The sequence below is a fragment of the Lagenorhynchus albirostris genome, chromosome 14 (assembly GCF_949774975.1).
Source record: "Lagenorhynchus albirostris chromosome 14, mLagAlb1.1, whole genome shotgun sequence".
Classification (NCBI taxonomy): Eukaryota; Metazoa; Chordata; class Mammalia; order Artiodactyla; family Delphinidae; genus Lagenorhynchus; species Lagenorhynchus albirostris.
Window position 1 is genome coordinate 69,549,118 of NC_083108.1, and position 11,561 is coordinate 69,560,678.

General features: G+C 53.0%; 1 protein-coding gene across 5 annotated transcripts in view; it reads right to left on the bottom strand.

Annotated features, from left to right (window-relative positions):
- KIAA1671 (KIAA1671 ortholog) overlaps nucleotides 1-11,561 on the bottom strand; it is a 179,008-nt gene that overhangs the window by 94,997 nt on the left and 72,450 nt on the right. The gene's annotated exons all lie outside the window — the stretch shown is intronic.

Genomic DNA, 11,561 nt, shown 5'->3' on the forward strand with positions numbered 1-11,561 from the left:
CGGAACCGGACTGGCGCACGGCGAGCGCCCGCACGAGAGCCCAGGCGGGGGCTGGCGCAGAGGCACCCCTGGCCCCAGGGACCACGTGCACCGTACACATCAGACCCACAACCCCGGGGCAGAGTGGCTGACAGGAAGCCCCCGAGGACACCAGCGGGGAGCCGAGCTCAGCGGCGGAGGAAGCCACGGCGTGAACTTCAGAGCTCTTCAGAAGCAGGCCCATGGCCCCTCCGACTCGGCGCCCCACATCTGGCAGGCGAGGGGCCCCCGCCGCTCACTGCCCAACGGACAGCCAGGTGGGGGCCGGCCCCAGCTGATGGCGCAGGTGGAGGTGCAGCCTGGCCCCTGCCCTCTGACTGCTTGGCTGATGGTCCAGCTGGAAAGTGGGGTCCTGCTCGCTGAGGCGCTCACAGAACAGCGGGAGGTGGCCCTAGCTGAGCCTGCCTGTCCTAGGGAGCAACCGTCCACCACCAGGAACGCGGAGGCTGCTGACGGCCAGCTGCTGTGCCTCCCATAGGCCTGACGGGGATGGACGGAGAGAGAAATGGGCTAGAAGAGGCAGAGAGGATGACAGAGATCGGGGGAAGGGGCTCGGTCACTGAGGGGGATGGAGACACACACACACAGGCGGGAAAAGAGATGAACCCGAAGAAAGTCAGAGACCGCGAGGAGACAGAGAGCAGGGCAGTGGGGTGTGAGCAGGGAAGGGGGTGGGGTGGAGGCAGAAAGACAGGAGACAGGGCAGGGGTGCGAAGGATAAAAAGAAAAGTGAACAAGTCAGACCTGGCAAGTCCCAGGTGGAGACAGAGCAGAGCCCCCACGAGGCGGGTGGGGGTGGGCAGGCACCAGTGATGGGGACCCCCACCCCCCAACCCGCTCAAAGTCCCACTTTCTCAGCCTGGAGGAGGCCACAGTCACCAGGTCACACTCCCAGGAGCAGGGGGCCCCCTGCTGCACCTCCACTCCAGGCCCAAAGCGACCCCTACCTAGTCAGGGCTATCGCCTTCTGATCAGCTGGGCTGGTCCCACCCTGCCCTGTAGGACCCTTCTCACCTGGCCAGGGGAACCGCCTGCACGCACAATGGTGACCAAGGCACCCCCCACGCACCCTGGATGCCTCCCCTGGCTCCCCATCCCCCCCACCCCAGACCCCTGTTCACCTTTTACCACCTGACCCCACACCTGCCCCACCCCAATCGGGCACACCAGGCGACCGCAGGGCCTTTGCTCATGCTGTTCCTCCCTGTAGCGGATGGGATGGTGGCCCCCCCAAAAGGTACGTCCGCCCAGAACCTGTAAATGTGACTTTATCTGGAAAAAGGTCTTTGCAGATGTAATTATTAATATATTAAGGATCTTGAGATGAGACTATTCTGGGTTACCCTGGATGGCCCTAAATCCAGCAAGTGTCCAGAAGAGAAGACGCAACCTCCGGGGAGGATGCCACATGAGGACGGAGGCAGAGACTGGAGGGGTATGGCCACAAGCTAGAGAACGCCTCGGGCCCCCAAAGCGGGAAGAGGCAAGGAAGCATCCTCCCCTAGAATCCCTGGAGGAATCGTGGCCCTGCCGACACCTTAACTTCAGGCTCTGGCCTCCAGAACGGAGACGGAATAAGAATCTACTGTTTCTGAGCCACAAAGCACGTGGTGATTCCTTACGGCAGCCCTGGAAACAAACACACGCCCCTTCCTCTCCACCTGGTTCGCGCCTATTCATGCCGGGGTCTCTGGATTAAGAGCTAACCATCCAGCAGCCTCCAGCAGCCTCCAGCCCAGGCTCAGGGCGGCCCCCAGACACAGGGCCCCACGACGCCACTTCTGGAGGAACGTTCTGCATCCTGGTGATTCCTCCTTCCATCCCTCCTCGAAGGTCAGTTCCCCAGGGGCCCCCACCCTGGTCGGCCTGGCTCCCCACGTCCCAAGATGACACCCGGCCACAGTAGGTCCTCGGGAGATCCTTATTAATGTCCTTCATTAATTCCAGAAAAGACTGAATGTACAAGCAACCACGCCGACCTACTGAGAGGGCTTAGCCTTGAGCAGAAATCTCTCGCCTATAAAAATGATGGGAGGCTGTTAAAAATCAACATCTGCGTTCACGAAGGAAAACAGGGATGAAAACTGGTAGCCCCCAGGAGTGACTCTGTTTGTGTCAGGTTTTTTGGGGGGGCGGGGGGCAGGGCGAGGTAGGCACACTATTTTGTTTTATTTGAACGAGTTGCAACGGTGAGCAGCAATGCAGATTTCCGTCGTCCCTAGAAAAGAAGGCTGGCCTGGCCCAAGGGTCTGCATTCCTGCATGAGGACACGGGCCACTGGCCCTGCCACATTCCCTGCACCCAGCCTCGGCTGGGCTTTCAGTGACCTTAGCCGTACAGCCTCCACGTACCATCACGGTGACACCCATTCCTCAACCGCGTATGGACCCTCAGCCTCCCAGCCTTTGCTCAGGCAGGGCCCTCCGCCGGGAATGCCCTTTCTATTTGTGGAAATGCAACCATCGCTCAAGGCCAGTGCAAGCAGCATGTCCGCAGGAAGCCCTCTGAGCGAGCAAGCCTGAGTCACTGGGCCTCCTCTTCGAGTACATGAAGGTGCTTCTCGCGATGAGAGCCTGTCCTCCCCGCAGGGCTGTGAGCTCCCCACAGGCGAGGAGGTCCCAGGGACTGGCACGCAGCCCAGCACTCAGGTGCTCTGTAACCGCTTCCTGCAAGGCAGAGGGTTCCCAATTCTCCTGCTGACAAGGAGTTCACTGCTAGATCTGGGAATCCGTGACACACAGAAGGCAGACCTACTGTGTGACGGCGGCTCCGCAGCCCCCAAAAGGGCCCCACAGAAGCCATACACATGCCCCCGTCTTCCAGGAGCTGACAATCCCCTAAAGGGTCAGGGCACAGACAGAGACCCAGGGAGGGGATGGCTAGTCTCACAGAGGCAGCCGGAGTGCAGGGAAAGGGTGTGGATGCTGGAGGCCGACTGCCTGGGTTCGAATCCTCATTCCAGCACGAGACAGCTTTGATATCGGGCTGGTTGTTTAACGTCTCTGTGCCCCAGCTCTATGTAAAACAGGGATGACGACAGTGCCTGTCCCACCAGGTCGCTGGGAGGAGGAAATGAAGAAATGTGTGTAATAAACTACTCAGAGCATGGAGCTCTCAGTCAGGACTCAAATCACCTTGGCCATGACCGACTAGTGCTGTATCAAATTCAGCCGCCCTGGATGGCAGGGCAACAAGGAGGGGTCCAAGCTGGGGCCAGCCCTGCAGGACAGGGGGTTATCTACCCCAAACAAGGCACTCTGAGCCCATCCCACCAGGGCACGGCCAACCCACAGGGCGTTACCAACTGCAGGACATTGGAAATCACTTAAAACACACCCCCGAAAAAAAACCAAACCAGAACATTTTTCCTCCGCTTTCGCCCAGCCTGACCCCTGGGTTCTCTCCACCGTGAGGAGAGGCAGACAGGGAAGGGAGGGACAGGGAAGACACCAGCACTGAGAGGGGGCCAGGCCAACACAAAAGGCGGAAGCACTCTGGCTGCACCGAAACCACCGTGCTCAGGGAGAGAAACCAGGGGGGAAGACCTCATGGTGGGAAACGTCCAGAGAAGGCACAAGGATGGACACAGAAGTAGGTCGGTGGCTGCTGGGGCCTAATGGGTACGGGGTTTCTTAATGTGGTGACGAGAAGGTTCTGGTATTAGGCAGTGGTGATGGTTGTGCAACTTTGTAAATTTACTGAAAATGATTACATTGTACGCTTAAAAAACGAGTGAATTTTATAAGACGTAGATTCTACCTCAGTAGGCTTTTGGAGAAGGAGGAGAAGAAGGAAGAAAGAGGAGGCAGCTTGCGAAGGACGCAGGGAGGCGGGCGGCGGCGGCGGCAGGAAGAGCCCCAGGCGGGCGTGTGCAGGGCCGCGTGCACCCAGACCCCAGCCAGAGAGCTCTCCCTGCTAACTCAGTGAGCCCTGCTTGAGTACCTACAATGATGCTACTGTGCTGGGGCACGAAGCTGCCAGGAGCAGGGATTTGCACTCAGATGGGCCTGGGTTTGAATCCTAGCTCTGATCCTGCCAAATGGCGTCGTCCTGGACAACCTGCTTCTCCTCTCTGTGCCTCGGTTCCTTCTGATGTCACACGAGGTCGGTGAAAAAGATAACGACGACCACAACGGCAACAATAATAATTTCTTCCCTCACAGGGCAGCTGGGGGATGAGGTGAGGTGAGGTCAGAAGAGCGCCTAGCGGATTTCAAGTACTCGCTCACTGAAAGCCTTGAGGATGAAGTGTGAGGTGGTGGGGACATCGAGTGAGAATGACGGAGACCAGGTTCTTGCCCTCTGGGAGCTCAGGGTCTACAGGAGGGAAGCACTTGGAAATAAATTATGGCACTGGAGGCTGAAGGGCCTGGAGTGCACAGGAAAGGGTGCAACCCAGGAGGGCTTCTTAGAGGAAGTGGCATGGAGCCGAGGCTTGAGATATGACCAAACGTTTCTCTTCTCAGGAGACCCTGTCTTCAAGCAAAAGATTTAGCATCTCTGGAAATACATCTTCTTAGGTCAGAAGTGCCATTTCCATATTCATGGGGCTCTCATTATGGGCTACCCACCCCCTGGACACATACACCCCCCCGACACCCACACACCTCTTTTAGAAATAAAACTTTGGGGCAACTTTTTTTTCCCCCAAAAATAATTTATTCAAAAGAGAAACAATAGCAGTGAAAACAAACTGGGGTGGCCAGGGCTGTGAGGGTTGCAGATGAATGTCCCAACTTCAGCCCAGCAGCCCTGACTGGCTTGCAAAATCAAAACTGACAAGAGACCTGATGGGGACCCAAGCTGAGTGACACGTGCTCCAAAATCAGTGACAAGCGTTAAAATAAAAATCTAAATGGCCGTGGAAGACTTGGCTTTTTCGGGTTTAGAATGAAGGCCCTAGTGCAAAAGGGGTTAAAAACTCCTAATAAAGCAAAATGTTGAAAGCATTTAGATCGCCCCCATCCTGCCCTCTGGTGGTCACTTGTGAACACTGCATCAGGAAGCTGGTGCTTTCCTTTAATCTGGGAGGAGGACGGGTGGGGGAGAGAACAGAAACTGTAGCAAGACCCCCCTGGAGGACACTCAGGGCATTTCTGATGCCCCTTGAAGGTGGAGGCTTCCAAGAGTCTGACATCCCTGGACCCAGCCCGCCGGTGGCACCTGCCCACTTTCCCAAGCCTCTGTTTCCCCATGAACTGCGGCAAAGAGTCAGCGAGATCGTATGTGAATCGAGACTGCCAATACCGCCTGTGTTAACTGAAGGTGGCTGGGTGTGGTTAAAAAAATTTTTTTTCTCCAATGTATAAAAACAGTGAGATTTCACAATGAGATCAAATCCCCGTCATCAGTTCTGCTTGGAACATCGGGTGGTCCAGCCACTCTGGGCAGGACCACCCTGGGAGGGCCCCCGCCCTCTACCCTGTTTGTCATTAAATTCCCATCCCTGCCTGGCCTGGCTTCTGAGGGTAGCCCCTGATACAGGATCTCGAGGGACAGCGCCCACAAATCTGGATTCAGAAGCCCCGAATGCATCTATCTGAAGCCGGCACTTAGGGATCACCAGGTCAGGGGGTTTCTGAGGTGGAAGGAATGGGGGCCTCGGAGCGCTGTCCCACCCCCCTGACTAAATTCTCTGCGTCGCTCCAAGCCCTCCTCTCTGCTCAGTGACAAGGCCACCCTGCGAGCACAGGGGTCCCCTCCCAGGAGTGTGGCGAGGACAACAGATCTCTGTTGCACAGGCAAAGAGGTCAAGCCCCCCGGCCACTGCTCAGGCTGAGCCCTCTGCCTGGGCTGCCCTTCCTGCCTCTCCCTACCTGGCTGACTTCTACACACCACCAAGACCCAGTTTCACTGCACCTCGAGCCCTTCTGGCCTCCCCACAACCAAGGCAAGGGTGTCGGAGCACTGTTCCTCTCGCCGGGCCGGTTAGCTGTGCACATGCCTATCCGTCCTCCCTGCTCGGCTGCTGACCCAGCCTCTGGTTCACTTGCTCACTCATTCATTCAACATGGCGTTGAGCAAAGGAGTCAGGAGCCCGGAAATCCCGCAATTCTTGTTTGCGGTAGGGAGACAGGAGATCAGGAACCAAAGAAATAGTAAGTGCAGACAGAGGTTAGAAGAGGGAAGAAATGAAACCGGTACAAGGGGACTGTAAAAATGAGGGGAGTGCCAAAAAGTGGAGACACACCAAATGTCCATCAGTTGACACACAGCCAATCAAAGTGTGGTATGTTGACATGACAGAGTACTATCTAGCCGTAAAAAGGAACGGAGTATCCATCCATGGCCCGGATGGACTTAGAAAACATCATGCTGAGTAAAATAAGACTGACCCAAAAGGACAGATATTGTGTGATTCCATTTATACAAGGTACCTAGAACAGGCAATTCTTACAGACAGAAAACAGGAAAGGGTTTGCCTAGGGCTGGGGACCGACTGGGGGTGGCAGCTAATGGGTCCGGCTTTCTTTTTGGGTGAGGAACACATTCTAGAGGTGACTGTGGTGATGGCTGCACGTATTAGAAACCACTGAATTCTGCCCTCTGAATGAGTGAATTGTATGTCATGTGGATTACACCTTGATAAAGCTGTCACATTTTGAAACGTGAGCCAAGTTCAAGAAAAACGTTAACCATGTATTAGTCCAGGCGGTTCATGAAAATGAAAAACGTTCAGAGTGATACATGAGAATGACTAGGGTTTGGGAAACATCAAATTCATGTGTTAGATCCTCCAAGCACAAGCTCCGTGTGGGTTCAAATCCCAGCTCTGTCACCTCCTGGCTTCATGATGTGGGCAAGTGACCTCACCTCTCTGGGCCCCAGCTTTGCCAACTGGAAAATGGGAACAAGAACAGTCCCCACCTCATAGGGTCACCGTGAGAATGAACCGAACACGGTACCTGGCACATCCTAGGAGGTCGAGCAATTGTATCAGGAGGGGCCCAGGGACTGACTGCTCAGGGGTGCTTGGTTTCTTTGGGGGGAATGAAAATCTTCTAAATTGATTGCTTGATGGGTGCACAAGTTTGTGAGTATACCGGAAGTGGAGTAAACCCTCGCGCTGCATGTCTACTATGTGCCGGGCACTGTGCTGGGTGTTCCCTGCTTCTCAGAGCCTCCACTCTGATGGGGGAGGAAGACACGGCGTGACGGGAGGACACTGCATGTGACACAGGTGTCTCGGGTCCTTCTAGAGATGTGGCATCAGGGAAGGCCCCGCTGAGCGGTGACACTGAGCTGAGAGATGCCCTGAGAGGAGGGAAGTCAGGAGGGAATCTGGAGGACAGCAAACAGCCTGTGCTAAGGGCCTGGGTGGAAACACACCCGCATGTGAAGGGAACATTCTGGAGGCCAGTGTGGCTTGAGTGGGGTAAGTGGAGATTGAGTGCTGGGAGCAGAGGTCACGTGGGTGGCCAGGGGCCAAACCACACACAGTCCTTTAGGCCGTTTGTGCCCACCAACTGGAGCCTGAGTGCGATGGGATTTTATCCTCCAGGAACCGATGTGAACCTGGCTTCTCTCCAGCGTGCGGTAGGTGCTCAGCAAACGTTTCTGGAACGAACTCCGAACTCTGCCTGGGCCCTGGACCGCTAAGTCCAACTTCGCAATTTACCAATGTCTTTCTCATCCACTCATGACAGCCTGTGAGGGGCATGGAGTGGGCTTCACCCCATTTCACAGATGAGGGAAATAAAGCTCAGCGAGGTGTCCGAAGCCAGGGAGTGGCAGCTGAACAAGGTGAGATGAGAATACGGGCCGAGTGGGGCTTATTCGGGGTTCCCGCGGCGCGTGTGTGTGTGTACATATACACAAGAGCGCCTGTGTGCACCCTGGAAGCAGAAATGGTGTGGCCCCAGCAACCCTGCCAGGGTGCTGTGTCTCGATCGCCTGTACAGGTGAAGCAAGTAATTGTGACTGGTAGCAGTTGAAAGTGTATGTTCATTAATGATTTACTTTCTTACAAAAAAAAAAAGAAATGAGAGTCAAGATTATTCTAGTATTAGCACCATTCTCACGCAAGGGCACATCAACACACTTTCCCAAGGAGGTGCAACAAAAGGACGAGATCATCCTCCGCCCTCTGGGCCTCTGCTTCCTCACCTACGCAATGGCGGCAGCGTGCCATGGCACGGAACGGGTTAACACGTGGACAAGGTGAACAGGTCCCAGGATATCCTCCCAGCGCCCACAAGCTGCCCGCCCGGGCCCAGTAAGGAGGCTTTGCAAGCGGAGCAGGTGTTCAGGTCATTCACTGGCCTTTGGCCTCTGTGGGTGGCAGGCACCTGGCTGGGGGTCCTCCGTGGCCTCAGTGCCCAGGAACCCACAGAGCCCCGGGAGTTCCAGTGGCACAACTGAAACAGAATTCAGCCCAGCAGGACTCCCCTGTCCTCACAAAACGCCCTCACCCCTCCCCGGCCGCAAGGGGTGAGTCCATAGGCCAAGAATCAATCCAGGTGTTGCGATTCCTTTGCTGTGTGCCCTTGGGCCAGTCACCTCCCCTCTCTGAGCCTCGAGTTCAGCATCTCCAAAATGGGCATCTTCCTGGCACCTCAGGATACAGTGGGGTCACTCAGGGGGAAAATGGAGGATATGGCCCTCAACGAAGTGTAGGCCCAGGCCTCAGGTTCCTCATCTACAACACGGGGACAACCTCTTGGGGTTTGAGAGGATTCAATGGGATAGTGGAATAACGTTTGTACAGCACTCAGCACAGGGACTGTCATGTAGAAACTCAATATATGAGATACAGTCATGGTAATAACAGCAAACACTTAAAAAACACCTACTAGGTGTCAACCACTGTTCACAGTGCCTTCTGACATTAATTCATCTAAACTCAGTTCATTTCTAACAAGTTGGCTCTATTATTATCCCTTTTTTACAGATGGGGAAACAGAGGCACAGAGATATTAACCCACACAAGGTCACATGGCTGGGAAGTAGCAGAGTTAAGATCCAAACCCAGGCTCTCTGGCTTAAGATACATGTTACACGTCAACTAAAAAATTATTTTTGGTATGCATATTATAACACAAATTTTAGAAATTATTTTCTACGCAACAAAAGAAAAAGTAGTAGATAAATTAGATGTAATCAAAATTGAAAACCTTCATGCATCAAAGAGCACTACTAAGAGAATGAAAAAACAATCCACAGAATGGGAGAGAATATTTGCAGATCACGTAACTAATAAGAGACGAATAGCCAGGATATACATATGTGTGTGTGTGTGTATATATATATATATGTATATGTATGTATATATATGTATATGTATGTGTATATATATATATACACACATCAATCCGATTCAAAAATGGGCAAAGATACACAACTAGCCAAGAAGCACAAGAAAAGATATTCAATATCGTTAGTCGTTAGGGGAATGCAAATCAAATCCACGAGGAGACACCACTTCACACCCATTAGGATAGATGGTATTTTTTTTAAAAACACAGAAAATGACAAGTGTTGGTGAAGATGTGGAGAAATTAGAACCCTTGTGCATTATTGCTGGTGACAGTGTAAATTGGTGAAGTCACTGTGGTGAACCCTCAAAAAGTTAAACGTAGAATTACCATATTTTTTTGAGCAATTCCACTCTCCGGTATAGACTCAAAATAATGGATAGCAGGGACTCAGACAGATACTTGCACACCAATGTTACTAGTAGCATTATTCACAATAGTCAAAAGGTGGACACAACCCAAGTCTCCATCCACAGAAGAACAGACAAACAAAATGTGTTCTGTACATACGAGGGAATATTTTTCAGCCATAAAAAGGAGTGGAGTGCTGACACGTGCTACACCACAGACAAATAAATAAATAAAACAAGCCAAACACAAAAGGATACACATTGTATGATTCCATTTATATGAAGTACCCAGAAAGGGCAAATTCATAGAGACAGAAAGTAGAGTAGAGGTTACCGGGGGCTGTGGGAGCCGGGGAGTGGGGAGTTAGTGTTTCACGGCACAGACAGACTTTGTTCGGGATGATGAGAAAAGCTCTGCAGATGGATGGTGGTGATGGTTACAAAACACCGAGAATTTATCTAATGACATATGTTATTATAAATGTATAGTAAGCTTAAAATGGTTAAAATGGTAAATTTTATGTTATGTGTATTTAACCACAGTAATTTTTTTTTTAATCGTCTTGCCCAAATTGTTCCAACATCCTAACCAGTCTCCGAGCTTCCAGTCTACCCTCTCCAACCCTTCTCTGCAATGCCACTAGAGGGCGCTCCAGGCCGCACCTCTGACCTTCTCTAACCCTGGTCCTAACTTCCCTTGGCTCTTCCACGCCTCGGGCCAGCGAACACCACGCCCCTTATTCTAACCCTGAAGGCTCATCCCCACCACTCCCCAGGTAACCCCCTCGAAGCTCCTGGAAAACCCCACATTGTCCCACCCAACACCAGAGTATTAGCTCCAGGAGAGCAGGAACCACGTCTCGTTCACTGCTGTACCTGATGGGCCCAAAACAGCACATAACACATAGTAGGTACTCATGCATTTCTGTTGAATGAAAGAGTGAGTGACTAAATCAACAAATAACTAGTTTGTACCATCCTGGCTTTACAGTCTAGGAATGTGAGCAATTTGAGGACAAGTTAGCTTGTTCATCTTTGGTATCTGTAAAGCTTTGCATGAATTAATAACTGGGTGGAGGATGGATGGATGGGTAGGTAGATGTCTGGGAGGGTACATGAGTGAGTGGGTGGAGAGAGAACTGGGTAAATGAATAAATACAAAATCTTCCCAATACAAAATCTCAGGCACAACTGGTTATTTGCTTTTTTTTTTGCGGTACGCAGGCCTCTCACTGTTGTGGCCTCTCCCGTTGCGGAGCACAGGCTCCGGACGCGCAGGCTCAGCGGCCATGGCTCACGGGCCCAGCCGCTCCGCGGCATGTGGGATCTTCCCGGACCAGGGCACGAACCCGTGTCCCCTGCATTGGCAGGCGGACTCTCAACCACTGCGCCACCAGGGAAGCCCTGGTCATTTGCATTTTAAGACCTAGGAAATGAAAACTTTCTGGTCTGGCTGGTTTTAATCCAGAAAAGGAACTTTAATCAGCTGAGACATAAATTACTCCATTCTTCTCCAGCCCTTTGGACTCAACAGTGAAAGACAAGAAGCCATTAACAAATGAAATTAGCCACCTGTCAGAGGATTCCGGGGCCTCCTAAGAGCCCAGCTTGCTGTCCAGATCCTCACCACTCAGCTCCACGTCACGCTCCTAGAGCTGGCCCATCGTCCGGACTCACCCAGGCAGGAGTCACTCTGGCCACTGGGCCGGCTCCCTCCCAGCCTGTTCCTTCCACCTCAGCCTTCCTTCCCTTCCCTGAGGCCTGCTCCCCAGCAGACTGGGGGCCTTGGAGGGCGGGGACTGTGTCCTCCAATCCCTGAAGCCCAGCGCCCAGCACACATCTCACATCACAGCACACAGATGCTGGGTAGATTTTCTCTCTTGTCTGTATCCTGGTTTGGAAGCCCCAGGCTTCCTTG